Source organism: Stenella coeruleoalba (genome assembly GCF_951394435.1).
Source record: "Stenella coeruleoalba genome assembly, chromosome: X".
NCBI lineage: Eukaryota > Metazoa > Chordata > Mammalia > Artiodactyla > Delphinidae > Stenella > Stenella coeruleoalba.
The window spans coordinates 27,246,616-27,267,610 of record NC_137152.1 but is presented as its reverse complement, the minus strand read 5'-3'; the positions used below and the strand labels follow the sequence as shown (position 1 = coordinate 27,267,610).

The 20,995-nt window shown below is 40.3% G+C and overlaps 1 protein-coding gene and 1 pseudogene across 2 annotated transcripts in view; one reads left to right on the top strand and one right to left on the bottom strand.

Annotated features, from left to right (window-relative positions):
- LOC307180283 (uncharacterized protein) overlaps positions 1 to 20,995 on the top strand; it is a 516,275-nt gene that overhangs the window by 332,811 nt on the left and 162,469 nt on the right. The window lies entirely within an intron of this gene.
- On the bottom strand, positions 15,360 to 15,838 carry LOC307180177 (ubiquitin-conjugating enzyme E2 variant 1-like; annotated as a pseudogene). Its single transcript has one exon. The product of its transcript is annotated as a ubiquitin-conjugating enzyme E2 variant 1-like (transcript).

Here is a 20,995-nt window from a genome sequence, read left to right as displayed (position 1 = left end):
ATAAATGGAATTTTTTCCCTTAATTTCCTTTTCGGGTTGTTTATTATTTGTGTAGAGAAACAAAACTAATTTTTTGTATTGATTTTGTGTCCTAAAACTTTCCTGAATTAATGTAATAGTTCTAAAAGTTTGCATGTGTGTGTGTGATCATTATGGTTTTCAATATATAAGATCATGTTATCTATGAACAGCGATAATTTTACTTCCTCCTACCCAATTTCAGTGTCTTTTATTTCTTTTTCTTCCCTTATTGCTCTGGCTAGAACTCCAAGTGTTATTTTAAATAGAAGTAGCAAAAACAGACTACAATGCAATTTTTAACATCGACCAATATCTATTTTCACTGAAGATCAAATGTACAGTCCCAATTTACATTAACGCTAATTGATTCATGAAAAAGAAAATAACATGGGAACATTTACCTTCCTTCCACTAATTACAAGTTGGGAGACCAACAGAAATTAAGTAGGATGGATGGGATGGAGAAAGGGTCTAAAAATAAATAGTAGAATTTGGAGCAAAAGCTAAGAGGTCAGTAGGAATGGCAGCTCTGGATTTTGTAGGATCTGATATTTATACAATTTTGGAGTACTCCTTTAAGGAAAAAAAATACAAAATTATGAATACAAAGTTAAGCAGGAAATTGAATATTTATTTAAAATGAGAAAATAAATAACAAATGTTTGTAGTCTTAGAAATTCAGGTTCTTTTCTCTGAGAAAATTTTGGAAATCCATCAGCAATAATTTTTTAAACAGGTTTCCTGATTGCAGTCTGGTTTCCTCTCCCCATCGACAATACTCTACAACTCCCAGAAACTCTCAGCATTATCAGAAGTCCATAGAATTGAGGGGCCCTGATGATGCTGAAGCATCATTTGCTTCCTGGGGAGTCCACCAGCTGATAGTAGAATGCCTGATTATAAATTATTTCCTCACATGTTGGCCCTGATGAGTAAGACTGGGAATAGTTACACTGTATCATTTTGTACAGTTGCTCTAGGACTAAAACTTGAAATACCTGTATTGCATCTGTATTTGATTTTTGCTTGAAAGGAAGGAACATAATGTATAGCCTTATTATAATGCCAGGGAATAAAAAGCATGATTTATTAAAGCAATTTATCATGAAAATTCTTGCCAAGGAAGCTTGATTATTGGAAATTCCAGAAGTATTTGCTGACCACTCAGACTCATCCATAGTATAATCTCCAGAATTATACACCTCAATATTGTCTGTAAAACTTTTTCAGTGTCTTTAAAAGCGGCATGTACGTATGTGAATGTGTGTGTGTGTATATGTGACCCCTACCAAGGACTCTGATTTTTAGTTCCTTAAAAATATCAGAGGGGGGCTTCCCTGGTGGTGCAGTGGTTGAGAGTCCGCCTGCCAATGCAGGGGACACGGGTTTGTGCCCCGGTTCTGGAAGATCCCACATGCCGTGGAGCAGCTGGGCCCGTGAGCCATGGCCACTGAGCCTGTGCATCTGGAGCCTGTGCTCTGCAACGGGAGAGGCCACAACAGTGAGAGGCCCGCGTACCACAAAAAAAAAAAAAAAAAAAAAAAAATCAGAGGGCTTCCCTGGTGGTGCACTGGTCAAGAATCCGCCTGCCAATGCAGGGGACACAGGTTCAAGCCCTTGTCTGGGAAGATCCCACATGCCACAGAGTAGCTAAGCCCGTGTGCCACAACTACTGAGTCCACGTACCACAACTACTGAAGCCTGCGTGCCTAGAGCCCATGCTCTGCAACAAGAGAAGCCACGACAATGAGAAGCCCGCGCACCACAACGAAGAGTAGCCTCCACTCACTGCAACTAGAGAAAGCCCGTGCACAGCAACAAAGACCCAACACAGCCATAAATCAATCAATCAGAAATTCTGCATTAGTGTTTTCACAAACTCAGTAATGTGATATATCCAATAAGAAGAAGAACAGAAAACATTGATATTGTGGTAGTCGAGTGTCAAGCCATATTCTTGTATTTACTTACTTGATTCTCACAACAACCCTATGGGGAAAATTCTGTTATTCCCATTTCCCATAAGAGAAAGCTGAGGCACAAAGAGGATTATTATCTTTCCCACGATAACAAATGTAATAAGGTATGTGCTGGCTCCGGAGACTATGAGCCCAACTGCAACATTTTACTACTTCACCAGGCTGCACCAACTACTAGTGAGTATGTTGTATTTATTTGTGATGTGGGGGTCCTCAATTATAAACGGTTATTCTTTCACCACCCCAGTAGAAGACCAATTATTTTACATCCTATGCTGTTAGTCACAGAACATGTGGCTGACGTGTATTTGCTTTTTGAACTCTTGCTCATCTATTTTCTAGGAAATCTTCCTTAGCTTGTGTACTAAGACTCAACTCTGTCTTCTTTAGTCTCATTTTGCTTTCCCAATTAGAGTTTGTGCTTCATGAGGTCAAGAACCATATTTTCTATTTCCTCTGAATCTCCCAGAATTAGGGCATGGTATGAGATTCATAGAAAGGTAATGATAAACACTGACTTATTTACTGATATTTTTCTAACGACAAGCCAGTGGTAAAACTCAGTTATCTGTAATTTGCATTAAAAAATTATGTGAACCACACATTCCTTCAAACAAGATTTATGGAGGGCCCATATGTGATAAGGATGCAACAAGAATGAAATACAGTTCTGCCATTGAGGGCCTTATGGTATAACAGGAAGATAAAACGTAAACAAATAGTTTAGTGATGTGTTACAGAGACATTGTTAAGATTCAGTAAATGTGATGAGTAAATAAATTAGCTTTAGTGGGGATGGAGTGATGTAATTCTAACCTTGGTAAGAGATACCTGACCCATACTCTATTAGAATTGAAGTAAAGTTTTAGGGATTATTTTTGTCTAATCCTTCATTTTATAGGTAAGAAACTGGAGCAGTAAGATATTGAATGGGATTTTTCCTGTTAGTCCAGGCTTGGCTATTAAGAAAAACATCTGGTAACAAAAGACCCTACAAATCCACTTCATCTGAAGAGGGCCTTTCTATGAACACCATCTTCTTGAAGGAATTTAGAGGCAACAGAATTAGCTCTACTACTACTGTGCACCCTCCCATCCCAGAATTAGCAGAGACTTAGAGACGGGAGGAAAGAGAGTTATGGTGGACAGTTTTTGGAGCGTGCAGGTGCCCAAAGAAAGGCTCTTTCCTTCCTTTTACAAGTTTTTCCTCCTGAATCCAAATGTTGACAGTGATGGGTTTGTATTAAGAGAATAAATCACACATTTTGGCTGAGTCTGCGAGAAGGAGAGAGTGAGATCTCTTTTCCTACTTTCTCATCTGGATGTCCTGGTACCGTACCCTAAGGGGGGTCAGTAACAAATTTTGGGAATAGTTTGATAAGTGTTCTTTGGAGGTTGGTGGCATATGGAAGAGAAAGATTGATGCCACTTTCTGATCTAGAGATTTCTGAAGATGAGAGTCCCATCGCAGGGGTCAAGGCCAGCAAGACTTTAAGAGATCATGGTGTAGGAAGGCTTGGAAAAAGTTTGGAGGCATCTTCACCTCACCCCAGTTTCCACAGTCCTTGGAGAAGGAGATAACACAGTTCCTATGGTTCCAAGAGGAGCTCCAGGGTTTCTCAAGCCACTGACAGGCCAAGCATTGGGATATTCAGCCCAGAGAAGGGATTGGGAGTATGGAGTATGGCAGGAGGCCAGGGGGAGATAAGGGACTACTGCTCTCTAGGGGTCCTCAGCGATGGAGTGATCCTGGGTAAGCATCACTGATAACCTGAGTATCACCATTCCACCTACATACCAGTAACCACAGAAAGAATTAGACCAAATCAAAGTGAGAAATGGGGCTCCAAAAGGCAGCAGTTACATACAAACATCACTACATTCCTGACTCTCCTGCCTGTTTCCAAACCTGGAGAAGCTATATGCTTAGGAGGGACGTAGAGAGAATATCCCACCAACATATACACATACACACACACACGCGCGCGCGCGCGCACACACACACACACACACACACACGGTGTCACATTGAGGGAAAGAAGTACGAGAAGAGGAACAGATCACAACCTCTACAACTCCAGTCCTTTTTAGATACAAACCCAGCATTAACTATAATATCTTTAGAATAACAACTGTGATATTAGAGTTTGAAAGAAGACTAGAGAAAAATTTTACTATTCAAAAATAAAGGATTTGCCCAATATTATAAAGGAGAATTTGAGATTTCATGGTTGAGAGTAGTTAAAATAAAACCATTTCACATTTACAATTTAAACAGTTCATATCAGAATATCAAGGTGGGGAGTGGGCAATAGGGGTGCAGTCTGCCTAGACAGGACCAGCGATTTTATTACTGACGTTGTTTAAAATTACTGAGCCCAGGCGGATAATAGAAAGCATACCTACTTTTCATTGACTTAGTTATTGTTTTTTTTTCTCCTCCACGGACAATGCACTCCTTGACTGCTTGGTCTTGGAGCAGTCCCTACCACACCTCCCTTGATACAGGACAGCCAGTTGAGACTCATCGAAAATTCATTTGCACTATGACCTGCCCAAAGAAATAAAACTTCTTTTCCTAGCAAAAGAAAATTTATTAAAGGTGGAGAATTTTGTAGACATTTTATAATTTCTGGCTTTAATTTAAAATCATATTTTTCTTTAAATTAGTTACAGGTTGAGGCAGATACAGTGGATCATTGGGGTTCTTTGGGAAGCAACCATGGAGACAGAGTTGTGAGCACAGATGATTACTGTGAATAATGCCTGAGAAAGATAAGGAGGGGGCAGGACTGGGCAGAGAGATCCTTAGTTTACAATGCAGATCTGACAAAGTCTCAGCCAGCCCAGTAGGGAGCTGGGAACAAGGATTACTTGTTAGTCCCCTGCATTGGGAAGAAATGGCCAGGTTCTAGTAATACTACTGCTCAGCCATTGACTGGGGGCTACCCAGGAAGACCATGACATTTTCTGGAAAGCCGAGGCGTATCCTGAAGGCAGTGCAGCTAGAGGCTGTCAGCCAAATACACCCCTTGCAGCTGAACAGCACTTCTCTCTTGAAAGGAGATCTAAGTAGTGCATATCCCTGGCTGCGACACCTGATCTCAAGTTAAATATCTGCATCCCCAGCTTTTCTGTTAATTTTACAAGTGTAATAAGTGCTTTGTGATGCCTCATTAGATATTCATCTACCACTTCTATACAGCCAAGTACCATCTGGACACCCAGCATGTTCAACTGTTAAGAAGAGTCAATTTAGTAAACATGGAACTGGAGGCACTTTGTGACTTGGCTCGATTCTGTGTCACATTTCAGCGTCTTTTTGATCAAATAAAGTGCTGATTCTCTGACAACAAAGGAGTATCTTTTATTCATATTTATATCTTCTCACCCCCTACACAAAAAAATACAGGGCCTGACAGGACATCTGTTGCCCAGGAGGATGACAGTAAATGTTGTATGTAATAGAATGACTGATTACAGAATGTTTTCCCTTCTTTCCTTTACTCCATGTCCATATAAACAGTCTATGTGTGACTTGATATTGCTGGTGGTTCTGAATCTGGTTTTGAAATCAATATATTTTGTCTGTCTTCTTCTTTATGAAAGAAGGAATAAAAATCCCCAATGGTAAGAGATAATTCAAATAAAACCATGCTAAGAAGAAGACATGCTGTATATAAAAAAGACTGAAGAGCCATTTTCCGGGACCTGCCACTCCAGTGACATCTCCAGCAAGGTAACCTTCCTCCCACCACACTGGAGAGCAAGGCTGGGAGCAAGATATGTTACAGATTGAGGGAGCCAAGCACTCATATGTCAACACAAATTCAGAAAAGAAGGAAGGGAAGAAAGAAGGAAGAAAAGGAGGACGGTTATAGAAAATAATTATTTACAAAAATATGCAGGTTGGAAGGCTCCTTTGTGTAAATTTAATAACAACTTTCATTTTATCAGTGGACTGAGGATAGTTTTATGATTGGGGGAAGCTTACTTCCATGATGAGGACATCTGACCACAACAGGGAGGTCCAGGTGGCAGCTAGGATGAAACGTGAATGTCAGAACCTTTAGTAGCCGCCAAGGAAGAACCTGTCCTTTTCAAGTCTGGCGATTCACGAGGCTGCCATTAAAGCTAAATAAGTGAACAGAAACAGTTGTTTCAGAGGATGTGGCTTCATCTGCAAAGGTGTCACTGATGGATGCCCTTCTGTGCTAGGAGACAGCCATTGATTCCTGACTTCCTGAGGGGAGCCGTGGAGAGCTGCAAATGGGGAAGCTGAAACAAAGCCACATGGGGGCTTCCTGGAAGGCTTTTTGATGCAACCGATTATGATGTTCTGTGGGATAATTTACTTGTTTCAAGTGCATGATGAATGGGATTATTATTCATAATTAGGAAATGCCCAGGAGAAAAGAACACAAACAATGTCCTGACTAGCTATCAGTAATTATCAGGCACACACGAATAATGCCCAGGAAATGAAAAGGCTCCAACATTTTCCTTTAATTTTGTTTAGGAATGTGATTTCCTAACAGCCATCGAGTGCTGTGGGCAGTGTATGTCCTGCCAATTATGTCACCTCAAAGCACCATTCCTCACGGCATCCCTTGCAGTGTACACAGAGGAGGCCCGTCGGATAGTATTCCTTAATTAATTACGGTCTTTCTTGTAGGCGTCTTTGTAAACAGTATCTCCCTCTTCTCTTCTCCTTCCTCATCTCTTCCTAAAATTGCATGTGCTGCCTGTCCCTTTAGGAGACACACTATATTGGAGAAACTGAATTCTGTTAGCTACCAGCTTAGCCTGTAATGAGAAAGCTTTATAAGGCCAATCAACTTGGTTTGTATGAAATGTCCTCTCTTCTGGTAGGGAGGGGGGAAAAAGTCTTAGCAGCTTTTTTTCTATCGGAACTGCTCCAGTTTTTCTTTTCTTTTTCGTTTTGTTTTGCTTTCTTTGGTACAACTAAATCAAAGTACTGTCATGCTCACCACTGAAAATTACTGCAAACTGCAATAAGCTGTAGAAAGACCCCGGTCAGAGTGAAGGACCATTTGTGGAGGCAGTTGCCAACTTCTCCAGTGGCATATCTTTGGGACTATAGCGATCAGAAAAGCCTGGGCTCCCCTGCGCAAATGTCCAAAGAAAATAAACAGCGATGTGAGGGAGGAGATAACGGGCCTCAAACACATTTCACAACTTGCTTCTCATTTTGAGTGTGTTCTGCTGGATTTTCAGAAGAATATATGGCTGCTGTGCTGGGTGCAGCTGTTTGAGTTCTTACAGTTCTAGGAGCAAGACAGGGAGGAGGCAGAGTGCATTAGCGTGGACCAATTCAAAGCAAGCTAAGTGCAAAAAGCTAAATGTGGCCAAACTCTCTGCAAAATTCACACACGCACACAAAAGATTATATTTGGTTCTGCCTCAGAGCACCTAAAGCTATAGTTGAACTGCACAATTTTATCCCAAAATGGGTCACTTTTGCCCATGCCAAGATGAAACAGAAAATGGAACGAGAGAAGGGTTAAGGTAGCTGGTTCTTACCAGGGCTTTGGGCACAATATTTGTCCCTTCAGTGTATCTAGCTGCTCGCTACTCAAACTATGGTGCTATTTTTAGAGCAAATTTTATATTGTTAGCCCCAGAATTACATGAAGTATTACAAATAGTGGGATTCCTCTTCTATGCAGTTGTGGCAGCAGACAAATTCATGGGTACTGCATATTTTATCTCCAAGGGTGCTGAAAATTCTTTTGATCACATTAAGAATAAATGGCCAGCACTCTGTTCTCTTTACCTCACTTGAATTTTTACTATTTTCCATAATATTTATCACCATAAATTTACTTATTCTATTTAGTGTTTGTTTTATGTCAACCATACCTCCCACTGCTCGAAGAACGTTAACTCCAAATAAGTAGATACCTTGCCTGTGACAGCACTTGGCATATCACAGATGCTCAATCAACTTGTGTTGAATAAGTGAGACTCTGTCGTAGGATAGAGATATTTCTTGGGTCCTTCCAATTATTAGGCATAAATCCCCGTAAACTGTTTTACTCACATTGTTCTAGGTTTATCCTGACAAAGCAAATTCATGTATACTTTGTCTTCCAGGATGTCTGGAGTGTGAAAAAGGAATCTATGGATTGGACAGTGTTGTTGTTGTGTGTGTGTGTGTGTGTTTTTCCTTTGGCTGCGCCACACGGCATGTGGGATCTTAGTTCCCAGGCCGGGGATTGAACCCGTGCCACCTGCAGTGGAAGCGCAGAGTCTTAACCACTGGACCGCCAGGGAAGTCCTGAAGCTATGGATTGTTGTTGAATACATCCCTCTGGCTTTATTAGACATGATGGTCTCTGGGGAAACTATTGCCCATTAACATTAACAAATTGGCTTCTCTTTCACATAATAGTTTTGTGTGATTTCGTGTGAATCCATTGCAGTGGCTAGTCTTTGGGTATATTAACTGCATTCATTTCTATGCCCGAAAAGCTGAGACCAGATGCCAGCACAACATGACTTACACAAGGTGATAATCCTGAGAGGGTGACCAGTTTGCAGCTTTATATGACATCCACCTCTGCTCCTCACCTCTACCTGGCCCCCACAAGCATGGCAGACACTGTATGCAAAGGGACTTAAGATTTCTTATTCTGCAGTGTAACCAAATGTTGGGAGTTTAAGCATCCCATATTGTAATTAATGGCACAGACCCACAGAGCATGCTGACACACTGAACAGGTTTAGAAAGTACCATGCAACCACGACGGGGTTCATGCTATATAGTCCTTTTCTGTTTCTTTCTCTTCTTTCTGCCCCTTAGCCTTGGAGTGCCCCAGGGTTCGGTCCTTGGTCCCAACTTTATATTCAATATTATACTCAACTCCTTCCCTGTCCCTGCCCCTGGTGAACTTAACTCCTATGGCTTTAAATAGTATCTAACTGCTAACTACACTGAAATGTATATCCTAGCTTTGAACTCCATCCTGGACTTCATAGTTATATATACAAGTTGTACATCCAACAATTATACTTGTTTAACATACATTTCAAATTGAGTGTGTTCTTTTTCATTTTGTTATTGAGTTATGATTAACATACAATATTATATTAGTTTCAAGTGTGCCACACAGTGATTCAGTATGTTTTATACATTATGAAATGATCACTGCAACAAGACCAGTTACCATCTCTCATTCCTTGTTAAAAATTTCACTCCCCAAACATACTTTACTCACAATCTCAGTTGAGGGCAATTCTGTTATTTCACTTGTTCAAGCCAAAAACCTTAGAGTTGCTCTTGGCTCTTCTTTTTCCTTCCCAAGCCTCATCAAAACTGCCAAGAAATTCTGTTAACTCCAACATCAAAATACATCTGCTATATGCCCACTTCTCTCCAGCTTTACTGCTATCCTGGTTGGAGCCACGGTTATTCTCTCTTGCCTGGATTATAATAACAACCTCCTAATTGACCTCTTTGCTTCCAATCTCAGGCCCCAATAGATGATTTTCAACAAAACAGCTGGAGATATCCTTTAAAAATTACAGATTACATCACTCTGCTCAACCCCTCCAATGCCTCCCTAGTCCATTCTGAGTCAAAACCAAAGTTGTTACGGGGTCTGGCCCTCTGTGACTGCTCCAACTTCATCTCCTTCTCTTCATCCTCTCTTACCCCACTCCTGTTGCCCTGGCTTCTGCGTTGTTCTTGGAACACACCAAGCACGCTCCCGCGTTGGGATTTCGCTCAGTGGTTTCTTCTGCTTGGAACATTCCTCATCCCAGACATCCACATGACTTGCTCCCTCACCTCCTTCATATCTTTGTACAAAGGTTACCTTTACATTGACCACCCCTTTTTGAGTTGCAACTCACTTTTCCCATGTGGTACTCCCATTGATTCTCTCTGCCCTCATTTTTAAAAATTATTTTTTACTGAGGTAACATTGGTTTATAACATCATATGTTTCACATGTACAACATTATATTTCTCCTGTTTATACTACAGCATGCTCACTACCAAAAATTTAGTTTCCGTTCATCACCATACAGTTGACTCCCCTTTACCCATTTCACTTTCCCCCTGCCCTTTCCCTTCTGGTAATCACTATTCTGTTCTCTGTACCTATGTGTTTGTTTTTGGTTTTTTTTTCATTTATTTTGTTTTGTTGTTTGTTGTATTCCACATGTGAGTGAAATCATAATTTGTCTTTCTCCATCTGACTTATTTAGCATAATACCCTCAAGGTCCATCTATCATGTTGCAAATGGCAGGATTTCATCTTTTTTTACGGTTGAATAGTATTGCATTGTATATATATATATATATATATACATGTCATTCATTGATGGGCACTTAGGTTGTTTCCATATCTTGGCTATTGTAAATAATGCTGCAGTGAACAGAAGTGTGCATATACTTTTTCAAATTAGTGTTTTTGTATCTTTGGATAATTACCTAGAAGTGGGATAGCTTGATCACATGGTAGTTCTGTTTGTAATTTTTGAGGTATCTGCATGCTGTTTTCCATAGTGGCTGCATCAATTTACATTCCCACCAACAGTGTATGACGGTTTCCTTTTCTCCATATCCTTGCCAACACTTGTTATTTATTACATTTTTGATAACAGCCATTCTAACAGGTGTGAGGTGATATCTCACTGTGGTTTTAATTTGCATTTCCCTAATAATTAGTAATGTTGAACACCTTTTCATGTGCCTGTTGGCCATCTGTATGTCTTCTTGGGAAAAATGCCTACTCAGCTCCTCTGCCCATTTTTTGATCAGGTTGTTTTTCTGTGGCTGAGTTATATGCGTTCTTTATTTTCTGCATTCCTTTATCATCGTTTAATTGTACTTAGCACTCCCTAGCATGCTACATAGTTTAGTTATTATCTTTATCGTTTATTGTTCATGTCTCGAAACCCAAAATGAAGCCTCATGAAATGCAGATTTTGTCTATCTGGTTCACTAATAAATGACAAGCATCTATAATGGGCTGGGTTACTTAGCAGGTGCTTAATCAATTTGTTAAAGGTGTTAATATTTACTAAGTTCCACTTTTACACTGATTGAGAATTTGCCTCCCTGCTATCCTGAAAAACTGACTCCTATTTTGCCCTCTAAAAGAACACAGGGAAAGCTTGCTCTAAGTTTCTCAGGATGACCCCTGGCCAGAGAGTAATATGTGGCTTTTCCCACATACAAATCAGATGCATTTTGCCTGGAACTTTTCATTTATTCCAATGATGTCTGTAATTTTATCGCAGGCCTACCCTGCCATACTTAAGGTAAGCAGTGATGCTTTCCTAACTTTATGATCAATACACAGCCTTGTGTTCATGAATATGATTATGATTTTTGATCCATTAATTTCTGGTCATTATCACCAAAGCCAGGAAGGACTGAACTATTTGAATAGTTTTGCCCAATTGTTGAGGCCATCAGAGACAAGTAGGCCCCAAATAACATTAAATCCAAGGGCATTTGCAAAAACCTTTTGAGTCGATATTTTAAAGCTCATATTTCCTTCTTCTCCGTCTGTAACTGATGTATGTAGTCAAGTTCCCTGTGAGTTGAAAGCTTACACCTAGCTGAAAATGACCCACTTGTAGAATCTTGGGCTTTGTCCAGAATATCTCAAGAGAACTTAGAGGGTGAGTTGAAATACCAGAAACAATTTTACTCATTATCAACTCAGCCTTACGTAACAGGCATGTCTGGGAAGGAAGCCGCCTAAACTGCATGTGGCCTGTACCAGATCATTAAAGGCTGTTAAAAAAAAAAAAAAAAAAAAAAAAAGGCTGTTAATGCCCAGAGTGTGTTTGCGTCCCAAATATTTAAAAGGTCCCTTTGAGGAAGTTAACTATTTGAAATATTATTTATATGTCACACATCCCAGTGTCTTAATTTGGGAATACAGAATAGAGTTCTGGAGGAGAGAAGTAACTGAAAGCTCTTGCTAGAGAAAATGATGATGCTAACTCTATTGCATCAAATATATATTTACAAATATTTATAAATTATAAACCTAAAAGTAGCATGGATAGTCATACTATCTATGAAGAAATAATTGCTTAAAATAGACTGAAGAGTGTTCTATCATATTATATCAGATTCATAGAAAGAGCAATGCCATTTCCACCTCCGAGCATTGTGAACTTATTTCCAGAATATTCTTATAACAAAAATCATTTAAGTTTTAGAGGTCTTTTACTTTTCAGTTGACACAGTATTTCCAAATGTATAGTTTCAGTAGTCTCATGGAGATGATTTCATCTTTGTTTTGCAGCTGAAGATAATGAAAGTTACAAAGTGAAATAACTTGCCTAAGACCAAATACCCAATCTGTAGCACACACAGTCTTGTTGTTCTTGGTCCAGTATGCCTTCCTCCATACCCAGGTGTCTTCATTTGCAAGTCCACAGTAGAGTTCTGGAGGGAAGAGGTTTCTGGAAGTTCTTGCTAAAGGAGGTGAAGATAATAAACTCTGCTACAGCAAATAATACTTATTTCCATATCTGCCTTTCCTATTAGATGGTAATTCTTCTTAAAGACAATACATTAAATCTGCGTTCCCCCATACCTTGCACAGTATCTAGAATGTAGTCAGTACTAGAAAGATTGAATTTAGAAAGGCTTAATGAGTACAAATGTCGTACTCTCTCAGGTATAGCGTGTCCTGTCACTAAGAACAGAGACCCGTCTCCAGACCTGGGAAGATGTTACAAGGTACATGGGAACTGAGTTCATTCATTTAAAAAGAAACTACTTACTGAGCATCTACTATGTGCCAGGCACTGTGTTAGGCAAAAGGCATAGTACCGCAGAAGACAGACAGACATGGTGCCTATACTCATAAAAGCATCCAGAGACTTGGAGCTGAGCCTTTAACTCTTGTTATAAAGTATGGACCAGTGATTCTCAAACTTGAATGTGTGTACGAATTGCCCAGGGATCTGGCATTCTGATTCAGTAGGTCTGGGGTGGGCCCAAGAGTCTACATTGCTCACAAACTTCCATTTGATGCTGATTATGCTGGTCCCAGGCTCACCTCTTGAGTAGCAAGGACCAATGTTATAAAATTTTATTCTCTTGAAATACTGTCCTGTATTACTTACCCTGCAAGATTTCCCCAGTATTACTTGTTCATGTGTGTGTGTTTAGTTTTATGCAATTTTGTCACATACGTAGGTTTGTAGATTCACCATCACAGTAAACATACAGAACAGTCTTATCACTGCCAACATCCCATCCCACAACATTGCTCACCTCTGGCAACCACTAATCTGTCATCTATCTCTACAATTTTGTCATTTCGAAAATGTTACATAAATAGAATCATACAGCACATAACCTTTTGAGATTGGTGCTTTCACTCTGTGTACTTTTCTTTTTGCCTGTATCGATAGATCATTCCTTTCTATTTGAGAGAAGTGTTCCACGGGATGAAAGTACCACAGTTAGTTTAACCCGTCACCAGTTGAAGGGTATCTGGGTTGTGTCCATTTTCAATTATTACAAATAAAACTGCTCTGAACCTTTGTGTACAGATTTTTGTGTGAACATAAGTTTTCATTTCTTTGGGATGAATAACCCAGATTGCATTTGCAGGGCAATATGGCAGTTTCATGTTTAGATTTATAAGAAGGTGCCAAACTGTTGCCCAGAGGGGCTGTAAAATTTTATATTCCCACGAGCAACGTTTGAGTGTTCCAGTTTCTTTTCATTGTTGTCAGCATTTGGTGCTGTCACTATTATTTTTTTAATATTAATGCACACTTCTTTTTATTATATTAAAATCAGGCAATGGTCTGAAAAATGAAAAGGCTGCTTATGGAATACTGTTACGTTAAACTTTACTTACAGGACGTTAAATCCTTAGAACTAAGGGTTTCCCCAGAAAAAGATTAATGGTAACATCAGCTGCTTTTCATACTTGATGGTTGCTGCTTCAAAAGGTGGTTTTATACAAACACTAAAAAAAAAAGAAAAACCCTTAGAATACAATGAATTGCTTTTCTTTTGGTATGCATCCACATCTCAGCATTTAGTGGTCCTGAACAGGAAAGTGGAAAAACGCAGCAATTTGCCAGGAAGTCAAGCCCACCAATTTTGGGGATCCACTTGGGGTACAAACAAGTTCTTTCTTATCCCTGCTGAGGACCGTGAGAAGCAGCAAAGTATGCATTGAATCTAAGGTTCTTTTTGATCCAGTTGTCAGATTCCAAACTAGACCCAAATGGATTGCAAGGATGACCCAGTGAGAGCCCTGTTTAAAACTTCTTCAAATTTTAAAAGCAAAAGCAATTACAGGAAAAGAAAACAGTTCATTCAGAGGGATTGTGTGTGCCTACAAGTGTCTTCTGTGGCCTTTCTCCAAGTTTAACCACCAAGGACTTTAGAGCTGGCAGGTCTCAGTAACCCTGGTGACTGTTCTTTTCACCTTATCAAAACCTGAGCTAAAAAAATGCATCAGCTGATGACGACAGCAGAGGGTGGCAGGGCTTAGCACCCAATATTCATTTCCCAGGCTGGTGGAGAGTAAAAAGTGTGGTTCCAAAACTAAATGAGGGAGGTCAGAGACGCTTTCCAACCTTAACTGATGGCTTCTGATTAAAGCAAGGAAGTGTCATGGAAAGTGCTGGGAGGTGATGGTGCCAAAAGGGACTTGAGGAGGAGGAAGGACAAAGCAGCATGCTCGATTAAGGTGGAGGGAGAAGATATGGGGAAAGCCCTGAATTCTTCACCAAAGGCCAATTTCAGAGGGGAGCTGAGGGGGTTACAATCTATGCTTCGGCCAAGGGTGGTAGTGGAGAGTGGGAAGAGGATGGTGGCTTGGAAGGGGGGCAGCATTTAAGACTTAAAGAAAGAAACCAGGTGTGCAGACGAAGCACCCACACACACCCAGCAGGAGTCCCACAGGCTGTGACCTGAAACCTTCACATCTACTCTAAGAAGCCACCCGCAGCTGGAGGGCTGTTGCAGGGAGGGAGGAGGCAGGGGGAGGGGAAGGGGAGAAGGCAGAGACCCCAGGCCATGTAATCAGCAGCAAGGTGATTGCGTGATGTGTCTTTTCACAGTTGAGTTAGATGTGCCCCACTGGTTATGACGGGAATCGATTTAAATACACTTTCTTGATCCCAGAAGTTCATATGTGGACAGTGGTTGTTACACTTGACAGGATGATTTGTTATGGCACAACTTATATATTTCAAATGGACAAAAAAATTAGTATCACATTTACAGTATCTTAAGATAAACTGCATTTGAATGGGAGTTTCCTTTCCAGTACTTTGAGGTCTACAAGACGTATCTAGAAAATTTACTACTGTGGAAAATGAAGACTGTTTAAATCAAATGGGGGGTAAGGGAGGGCTGGTGGTTTTTCTTTTTGATTCACTGCTGTAACGCTGTCCTTCAGGCGGCTGAGGGAGTTTCATATTATCTTTAGACATCATTAGGCGCTGAAGCTCTTGCAGGGCAACTGATGCTATATGAGTTCTGCCATACTGCTAGCACTGATTTGGCTCTTGGGTCCACCACTCCATTGGAACTATTAACTCCATTCATATTAATTTTTGTTACAAGTCTTACAAAGGCGGGTGCTTCTAGGTATTTAGCTCCACATTCTATTTTAAGGCTGTATACTTGGTTTTCATAAATTGTTCTTGGGGGCTCAATGATCATCCCTGTCCATCTTGTAAGTGTCATGTCTTCATCATCTTCTAGACCCCAGATAATTGTACCATCTCCTACTCCTTTCTGGCCTTCGTTGAGCTCTTCCAACAGTTGGAAATTGCGAGGGACTTTTAGTCGCGAGCCTGCTGTGGCTGCCACCTTGTGTTGCTGTCGCTCCTTCACTATCTTTTTTTTTAATTTTAGGAATTCTAATAGACATGTAGTGATATCTCAGAGTGGTTTTAATTTGCATTTCCCTAATGGCTAATGATGTCAAACATCTTTCTTATGCTTCTTTGTCATCTGAATATTATCTTTGGTTAAGTGTCTGTTTATGTTTTATCCCAGTTTCTAATTGGATTTTTCCTTTGTTGTTTCCATTGAGTTTTAAGAGTTCTTCATATGTTCTGGATACTACTACTTTGTCATATTCTTCTTTAGAAATATTTTCTCCAAGTCTTAAGCTTGTATTTCATCTTCTTCACAGGGTCTTTTGCAGAGCAAAAGTTTATATTTTTAGTGAGGTCCAATTTATCATTTTTCCCTTTTATGGATTATGCTTTCGGTATCAAGTTTAACAACTGTTCACCTAGACCTGATCCCAAAGATTTTCTCCTAGTATTTCTTTTCTCATAAAGGTTTTATAGTTTTAAGTTTTACATTTAAATGCATGAACATTTTGAATTTTTTTTTTTTGGTATAAGGTGTGAGATTTAGATCAGAGTTTATTACACCTGTTGAGGTGTAGCATGAGGTCCAGGTGGGGGTTATGTTCAGTTTCCCACTGGACCCGACCAGTATCACCCTTACAAAAGAGGAACAGAGCACTTACACCTCACTGAAGACAGTTGAGGTGGAAGTTCAGCCAGCCCTTCCCTCTGCTGACATCTTCCCAGCAAATGTGTGACACTGACTTTCACTGCCTTGTTGATGCTGAGTGAATGTGGAAGCTCAGCTCCCTGCTGGACCCCACTGGCACTACATGAGGAGAGGGAAATAGAGTGTCTGCCGGCTCCACCTCTCATCACCTCATCTACCTCATTGCTGGTGGTGGGGGGAGTTGAGAATCTGCTCCCCGTTGTGTTCCACAGACACAGGGAAAGGGCTATGAAGCCTAGTGGGGACTAGCTCTGCCTCATACCACCTCATTTAGTCTTATTTCTTCCAGGAAGATCTGGAGAGTCTGTTCACTGCTGGAGCCCACTGACACCATCCTGGGGGGGAGGGAGAATGGTAATAACGCCTGCTTCTGGCCGGTGGGGGAATGGAAGATCAGATCTCCACTCAGCTTCGCCAGTACTCTTCCTGTAGGGGAATTGGTGCACAGCCTGCCTATGCTGGGCAGAGGATAGATGACTAGCACCCCCCTCAGCTCTGCCAACTCCACTGGGCAGGGGAATCAGACGGCTGCCACCTCTCTGTGGTGCAGGGAGGAGTGGCAGAGTGAAAGATCTGCTTGTGTTTGGCTTCAGTGGAACTTTGGGGAAGGGGTACGGTTTTTCCAATGTTCCATGTATTTTGCGCTGCAGTAGGGTAGCTATCAACAAAAAGGATTCTGTTGTTAAGGTACCCATTTTCTGGGCCTTCAGCTAGGGAAAGCAGGTTTTTGTTTTGTTTTGTTTTAATCTGTGCTTGTTGGCAGTTCTGGGTTGGAAGCTTTTGTAGCATCCTGTCACAAAAATGTATGGAAGTGATAAAAAAAAAAAAAGACCCAGGAAACTCACTGCCATGTTGTTCCTCAAGCCCCCTGCAATCTAAACCTACAAATAATAGACCGCTCTGGGAAGGAATTGCCTTCCTCTGGATTCTTACTGAGGACTGACCCCTTTTCTCAGCCCTGGATATTACGTTCTCTGAACCCTGAGGGCCCAGTCACATGACGCTTTCTTGGTTTCCCATTAAATTGCTCTTTAATAATGATTGAAAGGAGCAAGGCTTCAATTCTGAGAGCGACCCTGGTGTCTTCAAGTCTCAAGAAGTGCTATCGGCATCTGGGGGGTTACATGGGATGACAGCAAAGGAAGCTCTGGCCTTCCTCCTTGTAGCCTGATCACATCTGGAAAAAAAAAGACCTCCTGGCTTCTCTCTGCTTCTGAATGTGGTCTTTGCTTATACCCTTCCAAGTCTAACATGCCTCATGTTCCTAATTACTTCGCTTATATTTTCAAATGCTCAGCTCCAGAAAGGTCCTGGCAATTGATGGTGGGACTTCATAGAATTTATTCCTAACCTCTGCCCCTCAGTTCATGTCCTCTCTGCCCACCCTAAGGATAACTCAGAGTGCCCCAAGTTTCATGACACTGTGCATTTTTACCATCTCTTTATGAAATAGAGGAATGTGGCAGACTTGCAGAAATATCTGACAAGCTTTGGTGTTTAAAATACCTTTAAAAACACTTTTAAGATTCATACTAAGACTTTATTAATAAATAGTTATAACTCAGAGCTTACGTGTAAATTTCTCAAATGTATTTTAGTTATAGACAGTATAAGTTCTCACTCTGTATCAAATATAATGCAGAATCATTAAAAACACAAGTAAATCAACCCAAGTCATCTAGACTTAATAGTAAAATCCAAACACCAATGCCCTTTATAATGGGAAATCTGAAATATTTTCTGTTTATGAAATGATATTTTCTAACTGCACTTGGAAATGAGGGCCCAAAAGATCACACAATCCAGACTTCATTTGGAGATGAGGAAGCAGGCTCAAAGAAGGCAGGTGGCTTGTCCAAGATCACAAACCCAATTAATTCTGAATTACAGTTCATATCTCTTAACTCTTGGACCAATATTATTTTCATTACATCAGTGGTTCTTACATTTTAGTATTCATTAGAATCACCTAGAGGGCATGTTTAAAAACAGACTACTGGGTCCCACCCTCAGAGTTTCTGATTGAGTTTTCAGGGTGGGACCTGAAGATTTGCATTTCCTACCAGATCCCACAAAGCTGCTCATGCTGCTGGTCTCAGGGACCACTTTTGAGAACCACTGAATTGCAGCATTTTCCTCTGTTTCTATTCTATTTTACTTTAATGAACATCTTTAACTTTATATTTTGGATAATTTTGAAAATACACAAAAGTGGACCCAAGACTATGTATAAGGAACTCATAAATCCATCGAACACCAACCATCCAACAATAGCCAATCTAAAGAACTTCTTAACATACCACTTTATTTTTTATGCACTTTTCTCTTGGGGACAGGTTTTCTTAGATGTCAAAAATGTCTAATGAGAACAAGGTCTTGTATTGTTACTCTAGAATTTTTCATTTTGTGGTTTTATTTAATGTAGATTATCTTTACAACTTTACGAAAAGGTAGCGACAGTTGTTTACCAGCTTCTTTATTACAATGAAGGAAAAGGAGGCTCACATGGTTCTTGAGTGATTCACCCAGGACTCATATGGAAGTCTGACTCCAGAATTTACCTTGTTGATCATCATCATTCAGTTGCATTAATTAAAGCCAAACTCATCTGATTTAAGGCAAAAGCACTCTCTTAGTCCATTCAGGCTGCTGTAACAGAATGCCATACGCTGGGTGGTTTAGACAACATTTATTCTCACAGTTCTGGAGACTGGAAAGTCCCAGATCAAGGCTCTGGCAGATTCGTTGTCTTGTGAGAGCCTATTTCTTGGCTCATATACAGCCGTTTTTCTGTCTCAAATGGTAGAAGGATGAGGGATCCCTCTAGAATCTCTTTTATAAGGGTACTAATCCCATTCGTGAGGGCTCTACCTTCACGACCTAATCACCTCCCAAAGGCCCTACTTCCAAATACCATCATACTGGGGATTAGGATTTCAACCTACGAATTTTGGGAGGATGCAAACATTCAGTCTTTAGCAAGCACAAAATTGGCTGCACTTATTTCTATATATGTAGCCAGTAACAGTGACACAGTGTTAGTACTTGTGGGCCAATGTTAAGCGGTTAGTTGCCCAGTAAGATTCAGACCTTCTGGTGGAGTGGAGGTGGCTGTATTTTCAGTCAAACTTCCAGTGACATTAATTGCCATAAGGATTTCAACATCACTACCTGATTCAATGTTCATGCTAGAGTATGGAGTTCTTCCTTCATTTATGACCTAAGTCTCACTGAGACTGTCTCTTGCTTTCAGAAATGTGGATAGTCTTTGTCATTTATGTGCCGCCAACAAACTGTGAAGTTTAATGAACTATCAAGAGCTTTTTAATTTATTTTTTTTTGGGGGGGGGGTTACGCGGGCCTCCCATTGCTGTGGCCTCTCCCGTTGCGGAGCACAGGCTCCGGACACGCAGGCTCAGCGGCCATGGCTCACGGGCCCAGCCGCTCCGCAGCATGTGGGATCTTCCCGGACCGGGGCACGAACTAGCGTCCCCTGCATCGGCAGGCGGACTCTCAACCACTGCGCCACCAGGGAAGTCCTCAAGAGCTTTTTAGATGAATATTCATATATAGTACCATGTGTCTCTAAATAGTTCTCTATATTATACATTTATGGGTAATTCACATGCAGTTATGCTCCAGTACTCAGAAATATAAAAGTATAAAATACCTACATGTGTCAAATAAAATGCCACTTAACATTGGCATCTTATGAAATTTTATCCTAAACTCCAAACCCTTACACTGCTCTAACAGTTATCACCTTTTGAGATATAACTGATATACATAGTGTGATAATGTACCTCTCTGATTATTTGTGACAAACATTATACCCTGGATTTTCTATGATTAGCACAGAATAAAAAACAAAAAGAGAAAAGCTACCTGAGATGAAACTTGGCAGTTATAGTACTTTCTTATCACTGACCTGTGGCTTTTTAAAATGTGATTCTGGTTTCTTTTCTTCAAGTTTATTAATTTGGGATAATAATGAATAGTTTTAGGAAATTTTGTGAGTTGACAGCTGTTTTTATCTAAGATCTAGAAGAAAAATAAAAACATCTACTTCATGGTACTTTTTATATTAAAAGATTTGCATCCAACACAGATTGGTTAGCATAAGAAAAGTTGCTCAATATTATTAGTCATCAGAATTGCAACTGCAAACCTCAATGAGATATCACCAGAATAGTTAAAATTAAAAGGACTGACAATGCCAAGTGTTGACAAGGATGTAGAGTAACTGGAATTCTTTCACACTGCTGGTTGGAAATAAATTGGTAAAACCACTTTGGAAAAATGTTTAACAGCAATTGGCAAGGCTAAAATACAAATATCCTAGGATCCAGTAATTCCACTCTTGGCCACATACACAAACATAAATGTGTACACATGTACCAAAATGCATGGACAAAAAATGATATTCCCAGCC